Raw genomic sequence first — 21,161 nt, forward strand, 5'->3', positions numbered from 1 at the left:
GGATTTGCTGGCTGACAGATAATTAAACTATGTAAAAGAAGTAAAAATAAGATGAAGGTAAATTTTTGGTTTTTCTGGGTTTTTTTCTCCATTTTCCTGAGAGAAACAGCAAATTGGGATTTATAGTTTTCTGAGTAAAATGTGTTAATATACAAAAATGTCACATAATGTACGGTTAATATGCAGTCGTATTCAATTAGTATATTTGCATGCATATTGGTGAGTTATAAGAACTTGTTGATCCTCCATAAGTTTAAAGAGAAGAGTTGTCCAGTATGACCAAAAGAAGAATCATCTAGAAAAGAAGTGTCTTTATGTATATAGAGTGGTTTTTCTGAACATATCAACAACATAAAAGGTTGAAATCTATAGCAGTGAGTATGGGGAATACATGGTTCTTTTTTTTTTTTTGTTTGTTTGTTTTTTTTGCATTCATCTATCTCCACACAAAGTTTATGAAATGTGTGCCTAATATTCCCTACAAATACTGAGTTCACTTGTCGGAGACTATGATCCTGCTTTATATGCAGACTTCCTTATTCTCTCTCTCTCTCTCTCTCTCTGTCTCTCTCTGTCTCTCTGTCTCTCTCTCTCTCTGTGTGTGTCTCTGTCTGTCTGTCTCTGTATCTCTGTCTGTCTCTATCTCTGTCTTTGTCTCTCTCTCACACACACACAAACACACATACACACAAATACACAAAGAATGAGACATGACTGAATGACTGAAGGATATCCTTGTTAAGACTATCATCCCTGTTTCCAGCTCAATCCCCATAGCTATTACTGAATTGAATAATCACCATGAAGGAGTACAAATTCCTAACCACCACCACTACCACCTGTGACCAGTGTGTGATAATGTAGCCTAAGAGCCTTGAGAGAGACACACCTTCGGCTCTCCAACCCAAACCACCAATTCTACTACCATCCCAATTCCTAGCCATAATTTCAGGAATCAGCTACTGTGAAGACATAAACTAGTATTTCTTCTGTCCCACATCCTTAGCTATCACAGGTATCAAAGACCTGGAAAATGAATTCCTTACTATCTATCAAAGACTTTGACACAGTCAAATGGTTAAGCACCAGAGATCATTATAACTTTAGCAGTGGAAATGAAATTAAAGAAGCATCATCATCTGTGTTGCTTTTGTACCCTTAGTACCATAAAACTGCAGCTCAGAAATCCCATCTGTGTTTTGAAAGTGAGTTTTTGAGAAGAGGGAGAAGTGTTCTTTTTCTACTTGCATCATTACCATATAGTAGAATACTTGGCTTAAAGTGTTCTTTTTTCATTTATTTAAGCATTTCTTTAGTCTAATGTCTGCATATTTTATATTAAAATAATCTGATGCCTACATAAAATTAAATGACTTAATTGAAGCCAGTCAGGTAGTAAGTAGAAGAGCTGGAATTTGAACTAAGGTTTTCTAGCTCTAAACCAATTACTCTTTCCATGTTTTCACATGGGGGCATCTCAGGCTGAGACACTAGTGCTGATTTTATAGTGGAGTGACATTTGAGTTATATTTCAAAAGATGAGTAAAAACTTTAGAGAAGGGAGAATATTCCAGACATAATCAAAACTATTAAGTGGGAGCAAGTAGGAATGCACAGGAAGCAGAAGTTTGGTTGGAGCATAGGAGAGTAATATAAAATAAAATTAGAAATAAGACTATAAAAGGAAGAGGGTGCTCTACTGTTGAATGTCAGAAGATTTCAATGTTATTAAAATAAGAGGAACAGGAGCGAAAATGGATGAAACTCCTATGAGATGTAGAGCTTAGAGTTAGAGAGCTAAGTGGATATAGAATGGATGACTAAAATCTTCTCAGCAAAATGTCAGCTAAAGTCATTGTATGTGGTCATATCATGTCAAATAAGCCTATAAATGTAATACTGTGGTTTATGGTTTTTTGGGAATACACTCACAATATGATGTAAAATGTCATAAATATTCATGAAACAGTTATATTGTCAAGAAATATTTTTATAATCTATTTATTTATTTAATATTTATCTCCACTTACATTCAAAATAAATATTTCTTTTTATATGTTTTTTGTAATGACCGTGTATTTAAAATCAGCCAGAGTCAGGAATTCAGGTTAAGGGAAAAATCTTCAATCTTTATTGAAGTGAAAAGGAGAATAAGGATTGCAATAGCAATATGAGCAAGAAAGATTGTGATAGCACTATGGGCAGCTGCGACAGGAAGCCAGCTAACAGAGGGGGATCTGAGCTGAAAAGCTGTCACAATGGCAATAAAAGCAATCTCTCCTTCCCCTTCTTTTTCCACTCCCCTGCCTCCACCCACCAAAATCGTCATTTCCTATACAACACATCAGGACTTGCACAAAGAGTGGGCGGGGCCATTCTTTCTCCAAGCATATATATTAATAGAGTATGGTCCAATTCCTATTTAGCCTCATGTGCTTGGGACCTCAGTGCATCAACTCAAGCCTCAGCCCATTACATCTTCCGCTTTCTTTTGTTTTAGAACACAGGTGATCATGCCATCCCTGACTCCTCAGGGAGGTCAGAGCCCCCAACGGGAGGTGATCACACCCTCCCTGACTTCTCAGAAAGGGAGGTGAAAGCACTAAAAAGGAGATAATCATGCCCTCCCTGACATCTCAGGAAGGGAAATGAAAAGCACCAAAGGGAAGTGGGGGTTGCTAGCAGGTTTCTGGGCTGAAGGGTCCTATTATGCACAAACCCATCAGCATGGGAAGTATTTCACAAGCACATAGCAACAACGCAGAGGCTATTAGTGATGATTCTCGCACATTCAGTGCAGGCTTGATGTGGTGTAACAAACATGAATTATGCACCCAAGTAACGGTATAACAAACAATATAAATCAACATTGTGTTGTAAAAGATTGCCAGAAGTCCTAGAAGGAGAGTATGTAAATAGCAGTCACACATACACCTCTTCAGAAGCCAAGAGATAGTCCAAAACCAATCTCTTGTCCATTGCTTCACATATCAGGGAATAAAATGAGCCCCCCAAGTTTTTAAAGTCCAGCAAAAGTCTTCTTATGTCTTAGGGAATCCAATGATTCCAGCAGATTTTGAAGTCCTGTAACAGTCTTATCATTTCTCAGAAAATCCAATGATTCCTGAGGGCTTTCAAGTCTTATGAATCAAAGAATCCGATGATTCCTGAGGGATTTAAAGTTCTACAACAATCTAATGTCTCAGAGAATCCAATGATTTCTGAGGGTTTTGAAGTCCAGTGCTTTCTATGTCCATGAGTCAAACGCCATAACTGCCACACTCTTTTAATTGTGAGCACGATCAGCAACAGAACCACCTGATGTTTCTTGGGTCTTCTCCTTTATTTCAAGGGTCTGCTCTGTCTCTCTGCGATGAACAAGGCAATATGGCTCGTTGAAACCCATCTGATTCCTTCTCCACCTGTAGAGATACAAGCAAACCCTCTCCCCCAAGCAGTTAGCCTATCTGGTCCCTTCCATTCTCCACTTTCTGGGTCTCTCCACATCACCTGGCAATTATCTAAAGATAGTGGAGCTGCTCGCACTGGACACTGCCACCTTCCGGTGGGTTATAAAACCTGTCTGCTGGAACCAGTGCATCTTTGTCAAAAATCAAGAAGTTAATAGTATAAATTGCTAGATTTAGCAGTTCTCTAGGGTTACCTGTGGCTCCCCCTTTCTTTTGTTTTTGGAGGAGCATCTGAATGTCTCTATTTCTCCACTCTACTATTGCCTGTCCTTGAGGATTAAAGGGTATGCCAGTGGTGTGTAAAATCTTATACTGTGCACAAAAGTGTGCAAAATATTTGGAGGTGTATGCAGGACCATTGTCTGTTTTTATTGCTTGTGGCACACCCATAATGGCAAATGCTTGTGTGAGGAATTCAGTGACCACTCGGGCTGTCTCTTTTGCTGCTGGTATGGCAAAAGTGAATCCTGAAAAGGTATCTACCACAACATGGATAAAAGACAGATGACTGAAAGATTTATAATGGGTCACATCCATTTGCCAGATTTCATTGGGTCTCAAACCACGAGGGTTCTTCCCTGGAGGCAGTGTAGGAGCATGGAAAGGAAGGCAACCTGTACAGCTTTTTACTATGCTCCTAGCTTCCTCTTTTGTTATCCCAAATTGTAAATGCAAAGCTTGAGCAGCCTGATGATATTTAGAATGGGATTCCTGGGCCTCTTGAAATAAAGGCATACTGGCTACCATAGTTAAAAGGCTATCTGCCTTTGAATTCCCATCAAAAATAGGACCTGGAAGTCCACTATGTGAGTGGACATGCAAGATATAAATCTTACCTGGATGTTATCTCACTTGCTCCTGAAGTTCCTTAAAGAGCTGATATATATTAGAAGCTGCAAATTTTATTTGGGCTGTGGCAATTCTTTGTACCACACTTACTGAATAGGCTGAATCAGATATTATATTTATGTCTCCTGGGTAATAAGTGAGAGCTAACATGATTGCATATAATTCGTTCTGCTGAGTGGACTGAAAAGGAGTCGTGACTACTCTATAGTTAAGTCATGAGAGGATACAGCACAAATATTGTGTTTGGATGCATCTGTAAAGATAGTTGGTCCTTTAAGAGGAACTTTAGAAACTTTTTGTTCAAGAATTCATCGCCAATTATGTAAAAGTCTGGTTATCTTGAATGGAGACCCATGTGTAAAATTTGGAGCCATGGCTAATAAAACTTGCCACTCTGGGATGGTCCCACAACACACATTAATTTTTGTATTGATGTAAAAGGTATATATCTTATCAGGTCTTGCCCCAGATAACTGTACTGCTCGCTTAATGGCCTTTAACAAAATTCTAGCCACAAGCACTGGGTAAGGAGTAAGGCTTTGTTCTGGTTGTGCCGGGAGGTTCACCCATTCTATCACACTGTCTCCTTGATGAAGGACTGCTGTGGGTGCCTCTTGTGTGGCAAAAACTGATATTTCCAAGGGTTTTTGAGTGACTCTTTCAACTACATTGGATAAAGCCAGTTCAACTTTTCTCAAAGCCTCTTGAGCTTCTTTTGTAAGCTGGCATGGTGAATTCAAAGCACTGTCTCCCCTTAAAATGTCATATAATGGTTGTAACTGATAGGTAGTCAAGCCTAACACTGGTCGCATCCATTGGATATCTCCTATCAATTTCTAAAAATCATTTAAGATGTTTAACTTCTCTGTTCTTAAGGACAGTTTTTGTACTATAAGCACCTTAGGGTATACTTCATATCCTAAATATTGAAAAGGAGCATGTCTTTGGATTTTCTCTTCAGCTATGTATAATTTGTAATATCTTAGTGTTTCTATAGTCTTTTGTAGACATGCTTCTAGCATTTGTTCCTCAGGTGCACATCCCAATATATCATCCATATAATGTAATAACATAACTTTTGGAAATGCTTTTCTTATTGGAGCAAGAGCAGCAGCAACATACATTTGACACATAGTGGGGCTGTTTTTCATTCCCTGTGGCAAAACTGTCCATTCATATCTTTTATAAGGCTCAGCTAAGTTCATGCTGGGCACTGAAAAGGCAAATCTTTTCATATCCTCCTTATCCAGAGGAATAGAATAGAAACAATCCTTAATATTGATGACCCAAAGAGGCCACTCTCTAGGTCTCTAGAGATGGAAGTCCAGGCTGAAGAGTTCCATAGTTTCCATCTGTTCATTCACTTTTCTTAAATCAGTGAGCATAGTCCATTTTCCAGATTTCTTTTTTACAACGAGCACTGGGGAATTCCAAGGACTTAAGAGAAGGTTGTGAATGCTCTTGTTCAAGCTGCTCCTGTACTATATCTAATAAGGCCTGAATTTTATCGCTACCAAAGGGCCACTGTTCTATTCACACTGCTGTATCAGTTTTCCATTGGATAGGAACAGGTGAAAGTGTTGGCAGGCCTTCAACAGCAGCCCTGCTTAAAAAACCAAAGTACTCATTTTTAACCCTAATTGTTGTAAAGCATCTCTTCCCCACAGATTGATGGGGATTTTTTCAACTATAAAAGAAGTAAAAACTTCTGTTTTGCCTTCAAAAGTCCATCTCATAGGGGCAGCACTAACTTCAGCTGCTATTGATCCCCCTATTCCAGACATATATGTGTCTGCTTTAATCTTTGGCCAGTGACTGGACCAATTGGCACCTCTAATAACTGTACGATCTGCACCTGTGTCTACCAATCCTTCCAATGGTTGGCCATATATATAGATCGTGAGCATAGGTCGGTCAGCTGTTACAGCTGCTATCCAGCATATTTCTGCACTTTATGGTCTGGAGTTAGAATCTGGGTGACTATCATCAGGTTGCTTATTAGGATTCTGTATGAGTAAACCTGATGCTACTACTTCTCCTGGGTGATAAGTCACACATTGTCTACCTGTATTAGTGATTGGCATATTATCTATACATTCCCCAGTTTCCTACATCAGTGTGTGCATGGACACTGTTTTGTACCTACAAAAAGGAGGTGAAATGGTCAAGCCTACTGTGCCTGGAGGTAAGGGATCCATAGGCTGGAGAGGAACAGATTTCACCTCTCCAGGGGGTATCTCAGTTGTCCCAGCTGCATACAGGTCTATTCTCGCCAATTGTAATTCCCTTCTGCCATCAGGTTGCTTCCTGGCTGGTTGACTGCGAATCCCCTTCTCCCATCATATGGCTTTCTGGCTGATTGGTCATGTCTGGGTGCTGGACTTCTAGGTACTCTCTGGGTGCACCATTGGCTGCCATCATGTCCCAAGTGTTTTTTTGCCTTGGGCCCCTCATCCCATTTCCCTGAATCTGTCTACATTCTGAGGGCCAATGGAAGCCTCTGTTGCATTTTGGACATGGGGTACTGGGTCTTGTTCTCCCATCCTGTTTTCCCATTCTATCTCTATACCAACATTGAGCTTTCAGATGCCCTACTTTTCTACACTGAAATCATCTACGAGTCTCTCTGGAAGTCCCTTGCCAAGAGGGACTTTGTCTTCCCATATTTGGATTTTGGGAAGTCTGCATCATAGCCTGGCTATAAAAGGCACCTGTGCCCACTGTGGCACAGCACCTTATGAGCTCCTCTAAAGGAGCATCCTTGCACAGTCCTAGTATAATTCTTCTGCAAATCTCATTAGCATTTTTCTTAGCAAGTTGCCTTATCAAAATGTCTGTTATTGCATTTTCTCCATTTGTTCTTGTGATAGCTGTCTGCAAACATCCCACAAAGTCAGCAAAGGGTTCATTTGGCCCTTGTGTTATTTTTGTGAAGGCCCCACCCTTTTCCTCTTTATTGTGGAGAGAAGCCCACGCTTTGATAGCATTAGCAGCAATTTGCTCCCATGCTGCTATAGAATAATTAATTTGTACTGGGACATCTGCATAAGGACCTACACCAGTTAGTAGGTCACAGGTGATTGCAGTATGAACTCCACATTGAATATTTTGTTGGGCTTGTAGCCTACAGAGCTCACTATATTCAGAAAGCCACAAATAGTTTTGTCCAGGTTCTAGGCATATCCTTGCTATAGATTTCCAGTCATTAGGGGTCAAGATTTCAAAAGCCAAATTCTGTAATAACATCTTAACATAAGCTGATGTAGCCCCATAAAGAGTGCAAGCTTTTTTCAGGTCTTTGAGGATTTCTATATCAAAAGGTGAGTATCTTCTACTTCCTTGACCTGAAGAATTAAACTGTTGAATTACAGGAAAAATGTGGTGTTGAAATTCTGATACATTTTTCCCTTATTCTTTGGCCTTAATTAGTCCCTTTTGCAATCTACTCATAAGAGCAGCTGGATGCTGGGGGGGAGGTGCTTTTGATGTTAATGCCCCCCCCAATACCCCTCCTCCCTCCATCCCAGAGGGTGGAGTTGATGGAGGAGAGTCAATTACCTACTCATTGGGTGGGGCTGAAGCAAAATAGATTTGTAGAGTTTCAAACTTTATTCAAATATAATCAGTTTCTTCTCTGGCTATGGATATAACTTTTCATTATAAATCATTCCAAGTAGGTGTAGATGATTGTACTACTGAGAATAAGAAAATTATTTATACCTGGTCATTCCAGAACATTGCTATTACTTTGCATACAATATATTTCACTTTGCTCCTAATGAACTTTCCACATTTTTTAAATTTTTTTCCTGAGAGCATCCTGTTCATTATTTCCCACAGAACAATAATATTCAATCTGAGAAACTTGCTTTGATTTTTTTTTTTATAATTACTATTGCTAATTGTATTTCCCCCTTTTATTTTCTCTCTCCTTTCATCCTGATCCTTCTCAAAAGTGTTTTGCTGCTGAGCATTCGCTCCCCCAATATGTCCTCTCTTTTATTACCCTCTCATCCTTCTCATGTACAATTCCCCTACTATTTTCCTGCAGAGTGAGATAGATTACCATATCCCTATTGAGTTTGTATGTTATTTCCTTTTTGAGCCAATTCTGATGAAAGTAAGATTTGCTCACTCCCCTTTTCTTTCCCCTCTTCCTCCCCAATGTAAACGCTTTTTCCCCCTCTTTTTAATGGCAGATAATATGCCCCATTCCACTTCTCCCTTTTCCTTTCTCCCAGTACATTCTATAGCTCCACAAAAATATATTTTTTAAGTTTTGATTGTTTATGACATTGAATAAGTAAATTACTTTAAGTGGAATTGTCATTTTTATTAATGATCTATCCATGAAAAATAGATATTTTCCCCAAGGGTTTAGATCTGACTTTATTTTGGTAATAAGTATATTGTAAATGTGTTCATATTATTTCTAGATCTGGCAGAATACAAAATAGTTTATATTATCTACAGTTATGATTAAATGCAATTTATCTTTCTACCTCTTGCTGCTGGGCTTTATCAGTAATATGTAGAAATTCTGTTGTTTTATGTAAGTTTATTTCATATCCTGCAATTTTGCTAAAGTTGTCATTGTTTCAAGTAAATTTTAGTTCATTCTCTTGGAGTCTTCAAGTGTACTGTTATGTCACCTGCAAAGAGTGATAATTTTGTTTTCTCATTACCTGTTTAATTTCCTTTTTTTCCTTATTGTCAAAGCTAGCATTTCTAAAATAAAAATTGAATAATAGTGGTGATAATGAATATTCTTATTTCACTACTGATCTTAAGGTCAGTGTTTCTTGTTAAGAGTTCAAATGTTGGAGTTTGTTCTTCTCAGAGCACAGCCGGTTTAGAGGCTTAGAGCCCTTCGGATGTCTCCAAATCCAAAGGTTCTGTCCTTCAGCCTCTGCCTCTGCTAAATCCCACCTGATCAGAGTATATTATCCTGTGATAAATTGGTAATCTCATTGTTGATATTTTATGTAATATTTTGCATCAACATTCATAGGAAAATTGATCTGTAATTTTCTTTCTTTGTTTTGGCTCTTCCTAATAATAAATATCAGCACTATATTTGTGTCATAAAAGGAATTTAGCAGGACTCCTTTTTTGCCTATTTTTTCAAATAGTTTATATAATGCTAGAATTAATTGTTCTTCAAAGGTTTGGTAGAATTCATCTGTAAATCCATCAGGTCCTGTAGATTTTTACTTTGAGAGTTCATTGATGGTTTGAATAGTTTCTTTTTTTCTAAAATGGAGTTATTTAAGTATTTATTTACTCTTCTGTTTATGTGAGCAGTTTAATTTTTTTTGTAAATATTAATCCATTTCCCTTAGGTTGTCATAGTTTTTGGTATAAATTTTGACCAAATAGCTACAAAATATTGTTTTAATTTTCCCTCCTTTGGCAGCTAATAAATCCTTTTCCTTTATGATACTGATAATTTGTTTATCTTTTTTGAACAATTTAACCAAAGATTTATTCATTTTATTTTTTGAAACCAGCTGTTTTGAGTTTTATCTTTTTTTTAATTTATAAGTTCAATATTTTAAATATGAATTATTAGTTTAATAATAATTAGTTAACAATTTATCAGTTTAGTATTTAAATAAGCTTTATTTATTAGTTGAATAGTTTTCTCTTAATTTTCAACAATATCTTCTTTGATTTTCATAATTTATAATTTGGCATTTAATTGGGGATTTTTAAAGTGCTCTTTTTCTGGCTTTTTATTTGCATTTCCAATTAATTTATCTGTTTTTCTATTTTATTTATGTTAGCATTTAGAAACAAAAACATTTCTCTAAGAACTGCTTTGGCTGCATCCTCTAAATTGTGGTGTGTTGTCTCATTATTGTCATTGTTTTTGATGAAATTAGTCATTATTTCTATTATTTATTGTTTGACCTACTTGTCCTTTAGAATTATTTTGTTTCCAATTAAGTTTTATTTCATCTTTTCATGATCCTTTTTATATGTAAGTTTAATTGCATCATGGTCTATAAAGGATGCACTTAATATTTCTGTCTTTGTGCATTTGATTATGCATTTTTGTGCCCTGTTATGTTATGCCATATATATGCTTTTATACATGGTAAAATTTTTTGTGTAACTACATTGCATCATTGAGAAAAATGTTATGTTCAATTTTCTTCAAAGATTTATCATATCTAACTTTTCTAAAATTCTATTCACTTCCTTAACTTCTTTCTCTTTTTGTGGTTAGGTTTATCTAGTTCTGAAAAAAGAAATTGAGGTCCCTTCTTCCTGTAACTCACTAATCTTCTGTTAAAATTTTGATGCTGTTTTTATTCATTTTGTGGGTCCTGTCACTCCAGAATTCTGTTAGAGGCTTGATTTAATGTTGCTTCCCAAGGAAAACTTGGGAGATATCAGAAATATCTTTCATGACATCATCATTAATGCTTTTCAAATGTTTTATTACTAACTGGCTATGAGGCTTTTTCATTTAATCTCTGTTTGTCTTTATTCTTGTATGTGTGTGTGTTTATAGAATAAGAATACATACTTCCTAAGTTCTTTTAGCTTCATGAAGCTCAGTGAAGTTATGATATTATATATGTGTGTATGTGTATTTCAATTATCCTGAGGGAGTCATCATGGAACTTTAAAAGCCTTAAAATATATAATTATTTATTTTGGAAAGTATGTTCTGAGTTAAAAATACTTTCAAAGATTCATTTGCTACTCATACCCTGATAATTTGGAGAACTCCCTCAGGTAGTTGATAAACATGGCTGAACATGTACTTTTGGTGCTAAGATCACCTATTTAAGAAATTTACTTTTTTCAAGTTTCCAGTTCATTTAATATTTATTATCTTTCATTAATCCTGAAGCCATATGAAGACATATGAAAGCCATATGAAGACATATGACTATGTGTATAGTGTACAGGAAAGTGGACTTAGAATAAGAAAGACCTCAGTTGAAATCCTGTTTTTATACCTTATTAGCTGTGTGATTTTGGGCAAGTAATTTAAGCTCTCTGTACTTCAGTTTCATCCTCTATAAAATGAGGACATAAAAACAGATACCTTCACAGGTGATTTTGAGGATGAGTTGATATGTGGCAAGGACCTTGCAGAAGTTAAATCACGATATAAATACTAATTAAAATAAGCATCATCCAACTTTTCTACTATTCTATTTACCTCTTTGACTTCTTTCTTATTTATTTTGTGGTTTGATTTATCTAATTCTGAGAGTGCAAGGTTGAGATCTCCCACTATTATAGTTTTACTGTCTATTTCTTCTTGCAGCTCTCTTAGTTTCTCTTTTAAGAATTTAGATGCTACCCCACTTGGTGCATATATGTTTAATATAGATAGTGCTTCATTATCCATGCTACCCTTTAGCAAGATATAGTGTCCTTCCTTATCTCTTTTAATTAGGTCAATTTTTTCTTTAGCTTGATCTGAGATCAGGATGGCTACCCCTGCTTTTTTGACTTCACCTGAAGCATAGTAGGTTTTGCTCCAACCTTTTACCTTTAACCTGCATGTATCTCCCCGCTTCAGGTGTGTTTCCTGTAAACAACATATTGTAGGATTCTGGCTTTTAATCCATTCTGCTAACCGCTTCCTCTTTATGGGGGAGTTTACCCCGTTCACATTTATGGTTAGAATGACCAATTCTGTATTACTTACCATCTTGTTAAGCAGCTACACCCAAAGAAAGAACACTGGGAAACGAATGTGAACTATCTGCATTTTTGTTTTTCTTCCCGGGTTATTTATACCTTCTGAATCCAATTCTCCCTATGCAACAAGAGAACTGTTCGGTTCTGCAAACATATATTGTATCTAGGATATACTGCAACATATCCAACATATCCAACATATAAAGGACTGCTTGCCATCTAAGGGAGGGGGTGGAGGGAGGGAGGGAAAAAAAAATTGGAACAGAAACGAGTGTCAATATAAAGTAATTATTAAATAAAAATTAAAAAAAAATAAGCATCATCCTCATCCTCATCATCATCAATTATCATAATTTTCCTTGATAACACATATGTGCATGTGTCTCTCTCTGTGTGTATGTACACATACATGTAGTTTATAGAAAGGAGTAGTTCATAGATGATGATTACATGTACTATGTTGCCAGGTCCTGGGTTATATAACCTTGTGGTGATAAATGATGGGATAATTTATACAGAATTACTACATTTCAGATGAAGCAGAGGCAAATTGTTTGTAAAAATAGTTAAAAATAACAAAACAACAGGCCTTCTTATATGATTTAGCAGAATGGTTTCTAGATAGTTTAGCGACTATTACAGAGAACCTATAAAACAGTATATATGCAACTCAGCAAATGTGGTACATGAGCTATCCCTGAAGGATTGATTTTAAGGCCTTGTTATATTTAAACACCTGTATAAAATGATTTTGGTTTACAGTTCAAGGATACTCATTTACATTTTAATGTGGAAGGTACCATTTTGCATCCCAGTGGGACCCATTTAAAGCAGTTCAAGGACACTTATCAGGAGTTTTTTGAAGTATCATGGGTGAGGTTTGCAGACAAAATAGATGCACATAAAATAAAGGCACTAGGTTTACATCTTAAAATGTAAATTTGAAGGAATCTATGGAATCTTGCTACTTCATCATAATAGCAAAGTATCTAATGCCACAGACTGTGTCTGTGAATAAAAATTGCCACTGGATGCCTTTCTTTGTACATGATGAATAAGAGCATAGTGTCAATTTATTTCTCATCAATATTGCTTTGTTTTTCCTATTTAAAATTTGTAATTCTTTGTTAAAAAAAAAAAAACACAAGTTAACTCAAATTACAAATTTGTATATGTCTCAGAATTTTTATTTTTGGAGTTTTTATCTTCATTGAAAAGAATAATAAGTTAATTATGCTTCCAATGTGATGTATTCTGGATGGCATGTAGATGATAAAATAGCACTTACATGCCTCTGTAGCAACACTTATTTTTTGGAGTCTTTGCAATGATAATGACACTTTTTAAAGTCAGCAATTAAGTCTTCACTAATTAATTTATAATTATAGATTACCACCCAATATTTTTATAAACTAAATTGACTTTATAACCCTTAGAATATATCTACAGGGCAAATACATTAGAAAATTGATTTACTAATGCAAGCAGGCACAGTATTATGAGAATAAGAATGACATACCAGAATAATTTTTATATTGATAAAACTATACCACAACTGCTTGCATTAGTTAATTCATATATTTCATCAAAATCTTTGAATTTAGAACTTTAAATTAAATATATTGAGAAAAGCATCCTAAATACAACCTCCCCATTTCCTATAACAAAGCAGTCTTAGGTTACTTCAGGAACAGAAAGTTCCTTAGTGACCCTTGTGTGTGTGTGTGTGTGTGTGTGTGTGTGTGTGTGTGTGTATGTGTCCAGGATAACATTATGTTTCAAAGGATAACCGATCCCATGTCTTCCTGATGCTCATGTCAGTTTTAACAATTTTTCTTTCCACTCTTCTACAATATAGTTCTTTTAGTTTCTGTTTGAGATATCTGACTAAATGATTTAAAACTACAATTAGCCATTCTAGATAGAGTTCTATTTTATTTTTTAAAATATGGTTGGCAAGAAGATTTTATACCTTTCCACAATAATCGATCCTGATTCTTAATCCACCCAATGAAGATACTTAGATGAAAGCACTTTGCTAATCCAAATATTGACTCCCCATCTCTCCCATCATTAATGTATCTTATTACATATCACATAGATTATGATGTTTGTTTTAGATTATATTTTCTAGAGATAGAAACAAGGTCTACATAGTACTGTTTATACAAGCATTGGAAATATATCATGAACAATTATATGCTTAATACCAATTTTTCATAGAAATGATAAAATACTTCACATGAGTTATAGTACTTTATAAAATAATATACATCTATCAGTAAACTCAATATTATCTGATCTATATGACATTACTTCTAGTGACATAATATTATATCTGCTTTGAGATCAATGTAAACATTATTTTCCTCATATAGGGTTATTAGAGTTGTAATTTTATTAGTATGCTAAGCTTCCAGATAAGGTATGTTGGTACCCTCTTGTCAACTTTATAATCAGAAACAGACACCTTGAACATTATGAACTTAAGTGACTCACTCAGATTCAAATAGGTAGGATGTGGAAGAGGTGTTATTTAAACCCATCTCTTGCTAACTTTGATACCTGTTCACTACTTACTAAATCATACTATATCTTTCTAGACTTTATATTTCTCTTTCCCTTTTTGTATACATATATAAATACATCTCTCTCTCTCTCTCTCTCTTTCTCTCTCTCTCTCTCTCTCTGTCTCTCTCTCTTTCTCTCTCTCTCTCTCTCTCTCTCTCTCTCTCTATATATATATATATATGTATTATACACACACATAGACATACACACATACAATATGCCCATATACATACACATAAAATGTACACACAGTGAAAATTTCCAAGTAAGTTGCAATCATATATTTACAATTTGCCTTATTTAATAAAGACAAGTATACTCACAGTCTAAGAACAAGAGATATAACAGATGACATAATTTTCTAAAATGATTTTTGTAAGAATTTTAATGTTGATAATAAATATTTAATAACATATTTGTATTAATATTCACATACCTCATCTAGGGGTTTTACTTAATTTTGAAGTGAGTTTAAGCAGATGATAACATAACAGGAACTACAGTCATATTTTATTATATGTAATCAATATATGTTTGAAATAATTAATCATGTAATACTCTAACTAGCACCCTCCTTAAAAGAAATACAGTAACTGGTTATTGAATTCATTATTAGCAAAAGAATGCCAAAATAACACAGGGAAGGACAGAAGAGCAAATTTTTCAATCTAAAAACATGTAACAGACGGATATTGAGTGACTCTGTGTAATATAGAACATAAGGACTAATTAGAGACATTCAAATTCTTGAGTTAATAGTTGATTATAAAAAAGTAATTTCAATTGGCAGATAAAATTATTGCCTATAAATAATCCTATATGTTCAACATTCATTGTGTATGTATGACATATACATATTGAAAGACTAATCTCACATTTTACACCCCACTGGCAACATCTGAAAGTGTTATAAATTAATAACTCACAAATTGTCATACAAATTAAAAGCAATCATCCACATTACTCTCTTGACTTATAGCTGGACTTTGCAGGCTCTAGTCATTGTCAGTTGTGATAATCCTCAGTAAGTCTTCCTGTTTAATTACTAACCCTCTTGTATGTGTATGATTTAATAATTCATGCAAACTACCATGCTGTTTGTTGTGATAAAATTTTTATCTGTGCACACTGGGAACAGATGAAGAGTAGTATTAATGCTCAGTTTATTCTTTCCCAATAGTTCATGACATTTACATCAGTCTCCTGTGATCATTAATATGCCAATCCAACAGTTATTTTCAATCATGCTCTTAGATAACTGGCACATTGTCTATAAAAACCTTTCTCATCTACCAGAGCCAACAATATTCTAGTTCATCACAAATGCAATGCAACGTCTCAAAGAAGGCAAATTTATAGGTCAATTTTGAGCATATATCCACTATTCATTATTTATTAGTCAACAGTCTTAGAACCCAGTATCAGGAGCTGCATAATTGGGGTATTGATGTTAAAAAAAATTAGCTTTATCATAAAAGCACAGAAGGAATAAATTAAGTGGTTAATAATAACACGAAGACCTATTCATTCATTTAAATCTAGTGCTGTTTGTTTAAGGAAAGATTGTTTTTATAAACTAAAATTTGCAGAGGGATAACATATCTTCATGCCTCATTAAAACACACACACATTATGCTTTGCACTTTGTAATTGGAAATGAGTTTGTGTCTCCTGATTTATGCAGAAAGGGGACAGGTGGGGAACATTCCTTTGTTGTATATGTACTAGAAATATCTGGAAGGGAATGTGTTTCCAAATGCATTTGCAAGTAAATAGCATTGTGAAAAAGATGGTTTTGTGAGGGTGATGATATTCAAAGTCTCATTTCAACGAGAAAAAAGCATGCATGGAAAAATAAAGGTGAGTGATTCATAAGGGTGAAATAGACTTCTATGGTTCTTTGGGTATTTTGAATAGGCCTGAGATGTTTCTTTTCTGATTCTCCTTTTTTTCTTGTGTTAGATAAAATGAAACTGTAGTAAGAAAATTCAGATGAGTCATAAAATAGTATATAATGTGACATAAGAAGAGTTTGTTATAATAACACTAGGTAAGAAGCTGACATTCCCAACACTTAAGCTCCTATATACATCCCCAAAATTTCATATTTTATATAAAGCTTTTTCCAGTCTTTCTTAATGTTAGTGCCTTTCTTCTGTAAGTTATTTTCTATTTATCTTGTAAATAATTTTCTTTGAACATATGTTTGTATGTTGTCTCTCACTTAAAATCAGGGAATGTCTTTAGCCTATTTTTTTTTTTATCTTCAGCATTTAGCATAAGGCCTAGAACATAGTAACAAATGTTTATTGATTGATTAATTGATTGAGAGACTGTGTGATCATAGACAAGTCATTCAGCCTCTAAATCCTCTTGTCAGCTCTATATAAATGAACATAAAGGGTCTGGTTGCCTCAGTGGAACAAATTTCCATGCTAAATTTTTCTCACACTAATAAAAATATATATTCAGAGGCTATAACTATTCAAAAATATTTTATACCCTAATTAAGGTAGAAATTTACTTCTTTTAGATATTTAATTTTGGAGGGAATAAAAGATGAACTGAAAAACATTAGACTTGAGTCTTCTAATTCTAATACTAATGGGGTGTTTTATCTAGCATTAAAGCACTTATTTTCCTAAGGTGTAGTTCTTCTTTTTCTTAGTAAAAGGAGGGGTTTGGAATTCAATATTTAATACAGTCCTTTTTTTGTAAATTTTCTATGATAACGCTATTTCTTTTTTTTTTAATTCAGACAAAATATTATAGAAGGTATTTAATGTTCTGAGGTGTCAAGAGACCATTAGGGAATTTTGGAGGGGTTATATTATTTGCTTTACAGGAATAGAAGACTTAGATTGTGTCACTATCCACAGAAAATCAAGTAGAAGACTTAAATGATTTACAATATGACATGAACAAAAGAGATCAGGTTTTGTTCTAATTATCCCAATAATTGAAAGTTTTTTTGTTATCTAATTAAGATAATGAATAAAATATATTAAATATATTTTACCACTGTTTCATTTTATTACAATGAGAAATACATTTTCCTTGTCAAATGGAAACAATGAGGAAAGAACATTTTATTTGGAATGAGAGGACATGAATCCCAAATCTACTACAGGCAGTTTTTGCTTTGACTTAGAGGACGTTTCAACCGACTTTTATGAAAACTTACATTTTTCTAACTCTAGTGGTGTGACACATGGGGGCCTAATCAAAGTAGACAAAGAAGAAGGAGAAAGAAAACACATGAGGGTCTAGCAATATTTACACAGGGCTTGGAAACCCAGATAAGTGGGCAAAACCAGGCAAAAGTATTTTTTTTTTAACTAGCAGTCTCAAGCCAAGTTATCAAACCAATGAGCTTAGAAAGTTTTTTTTTTTGGAAAGTGTTTTTTTGGGAGGGTGGGGGTGGGGGGAGGTGTTGATTTTTTTGTTTGTTTGTTTTCTTTTGGGAAGAGATGAAGTGACAAGTCCAACTCTCCTTTTCCATCCCAAATAAACAACAAAACAAAGTAGATTGTAGAATATAAAGATTTTTGCACATATAATATGAATAGAAAGACATTATACAAGATTGCTATAGTTGACTATTCTGTCTTGTGAACCTATCCTTTTCCACTGATCAACTAATCTATTTCTTAGCCAATACCAAATGGTTTTGGTGACTGCTGCTTTATAATATAATTTTAGATTAGGTACAGCTAGGCTACCTTCATTTGATTTTTTTTTCATTAATTCCCTTGAGTTTCTCGACTTTTTATTGTTCCATATGAATTTTGTTGTTATTTTTTCTAGATCATTAAAATATTTTCTTGGAAGTCTGATTGGTATAGCACTAAATAAATACATTAGTTTAGGGAGTATTGTCATCTTTATTATATTCGCTTGGCCTATCCAAGAGCATTTAATATTTTTCCAATTATTTAAGTCTGACTTTATTTGTATGGAAACTTTTTTGTAATTTTGCTCATATAGTTCCTGACTTTCCTTTGGTAGATAGATTCCCAAATATTTTATGCTATCAACCATTATTTTGAATGGAATTTCTCTTTGTATTTCTTGCTGTTGGATTTTGTTGGTGATGTATAAAAATGCTGAGGATTTATGGGGACTTATTTTGTATCCTGCTACTTTGCTAAAATTATGAATTATTTCTAATAGCTTTTTAGTAGAATCTCTGGGGTTCTCTAGGTATACCATCATCTCATCTGCAAAGAGTGATAGTTTGGTTTCCTTATTGCCTACTCTAATTCCTTTAATCTCTTTCTCGACTCTTATTGCAGAGGCTGGTGTTTCTAATACAATATTGAATAATAATGGTGATAGTGGGCAACCTTGCTTCACTCCAGATATTACTGGGAAAGGTTCCAATTTTTCCCCATTGCATATGATGCTTCCTGATGGTTTTAAAGATATGCTCCTGACTATTTTAAGGAAAAGTCCACTTATTCCTTTGCTCTCAAGTGTTTTTATTAGGAATGGATGTTGGATTTTATCAAATGCTTTTTCTGCATCTATTGAGATGATCATATGGTTTTTGTTTATTTGGTTATTGATATAGTCAAGTATGCTAATAGTTTTCCTAATATTGAACCAGCCCTGCATTCCTGGTATAAATCCTACTTGGTTAGAGTTTATTATCCTGGGGATGATTTTCTGTAATCTTTTTGCTAATATTTTATTTAAGATTTTAGCATCAATATTCATTAGGGAGATTGGTCTATAATTTTTTTTCTCTGTTTTCAACCTACCTGGTTTAGGTATCAGTACTATGTCTGTGTCATAAAAGGAGTTTGGTAGGACTCCTTCAATCCCTATTTTTTCAAATAGTTTATTTAGCATTGGAGTTAATTGTTCTTTAAATGTTTGGTAGAATTCACATGTAAATCTGGTCCTGGGGATTTTTTCTTAGGGAGTTGATTGATAGTTTGTTCTATTTCTTTTTCTGAGATGGGACTGTTTAGGATATTGACTTCTTCCTCTGTTAGTTTGGGCAAGCTATATTTTTGGAGGTATTCTTCTATTTCATTTGAGTTGTCGAATTTATTGGCATAAAGTTGGGCAAAGTAACTCCTAATTATTGCTCTAATTTCCTCTTGGTTAGTGGCGAGTTCTCCCTTTTCATTTTTAAGACTAACAATTTGATTTTCCTCTTTCCTTTTTTAAATCAGATTTACTAAGAGTTTGTCTATGTTAGTGGTTTTTTCATAAAACCAACTCTTAGTTTTATTAATTAATTCAATAGTTTGTTTTTTTTTTTTTTTTTTTTTTTTACTTTCAATTTTATTGATCTCTCCTTTTATTTTTAGAATTTCAAGTTTAGTGTTTGACTGGGGGTTTTTAATTTGTTCCTTTTCTAGCATTTTTACTTGCAAGCCCAGTTCATTGACCTTTTCTTTCTCTATTTTATACATATAGGCCTCTAGAGATATGAAATTTCCCCTTATTACCACTTTGGCTGCATCCCATACATTTTGGTATGATATCTTATTATTATAGTTTTCTTGGGTGAAGTTATTAATTATGTCTATGATTTGCTGTTTCACCCAATCATTATTTAGTATGAGATTATTTAGTTTCCAATTATTTTTTGGTCTACTTTCCCCTGGCTTTTTGTTGAATGTAATTTTCATTGCATCGTGGTCTGAAAAGGATGCATTTACTATTTCTGCCTTACTGCATTTGAGTTTGAGGTTTTTATGTCCTAATATATGGTCAATTTTTGTATAGGTTCCATGAACTGCTGAAAAGAAAGTGTACTCCTTTCTTTCTCCATTACATTTTCTCCAGAGATCTATCATATCTAATTTTTCTAGTATTCTATTTACCTCTTTGGCTTCTTTCTTATTTATTTTGTGGTTTGATTTATCTAATTCTGAGAGTGCAAGGTTGAGATCTCCCACTATTATAGTTTTGCTGTCTATTTCTTCTTGCAGCTCTCTTAATTTCTCTTTTAAGTATTTAGATGCTACACCACTTGATGCATATATGTTTAATATTGATATTGCTTCATTATCCATGCTACCCTTTAGCAAGATATAGTGCCCTTTCTTATCTCTTTTAATTAGATCAATTTTTGCTTTAGCTTGATCTGAGATCCAGATGGCTATCCCTGCTTTTTTGACTTCACCTAAAGCATAGTAGATTTTGCTCCAACCTTTTACCTTTAACCTGCATGTATCTTCCTGCTTCAGGTGTGTTTCCTATAAACAACATATTGTAGGATTCTGGCTTTTAATCCATTCTGCTAACCACTTCCTCTTTATGGGGGAGTTTACCCCATTCACATTTATGGTTAAAATTACCAATTCTATATTACTTGCCATCTTGTTAATCCCTGTTTATGTTTTTCTCCCTTCTTTCCCCCTTATCCTCCTTCCCAGTATTAAGCTTGTGAGCACCACTTGCTTCTCACAGCCCTCCCTTTTTAGTATCTCTCCCCCTGCCTTAGATTTCCTCCCCCTATCTTACACCTTTCCCTCCCAGTTTCCGTATTCCCTTCCACTTAGCTTAATCTTTCCCTTTTCACTTTTCCCTTCTCACTTTTCAATGAGGTAGGAGAAGTTTCACCATAGACTGAATATGTCTAAA

This window comes from Antechinus flavipes, chromosome 1, assembly GCF_016432865.1.
Source record: "Antechinus flavipes isolate AdamAnt ecotype Samford, QLD, Australia chromosome 1, AdamAnt_v2, whole genome shotgun sequence".
In the NCBI taxonomy this organism is placed as follows: domain Eukaryota; kingdom Metazoa; phylum Chordata; class Mammalia; order Dasyuromorphia; family Dasyuridae; genus Antechinus; species Antechinus flavipes.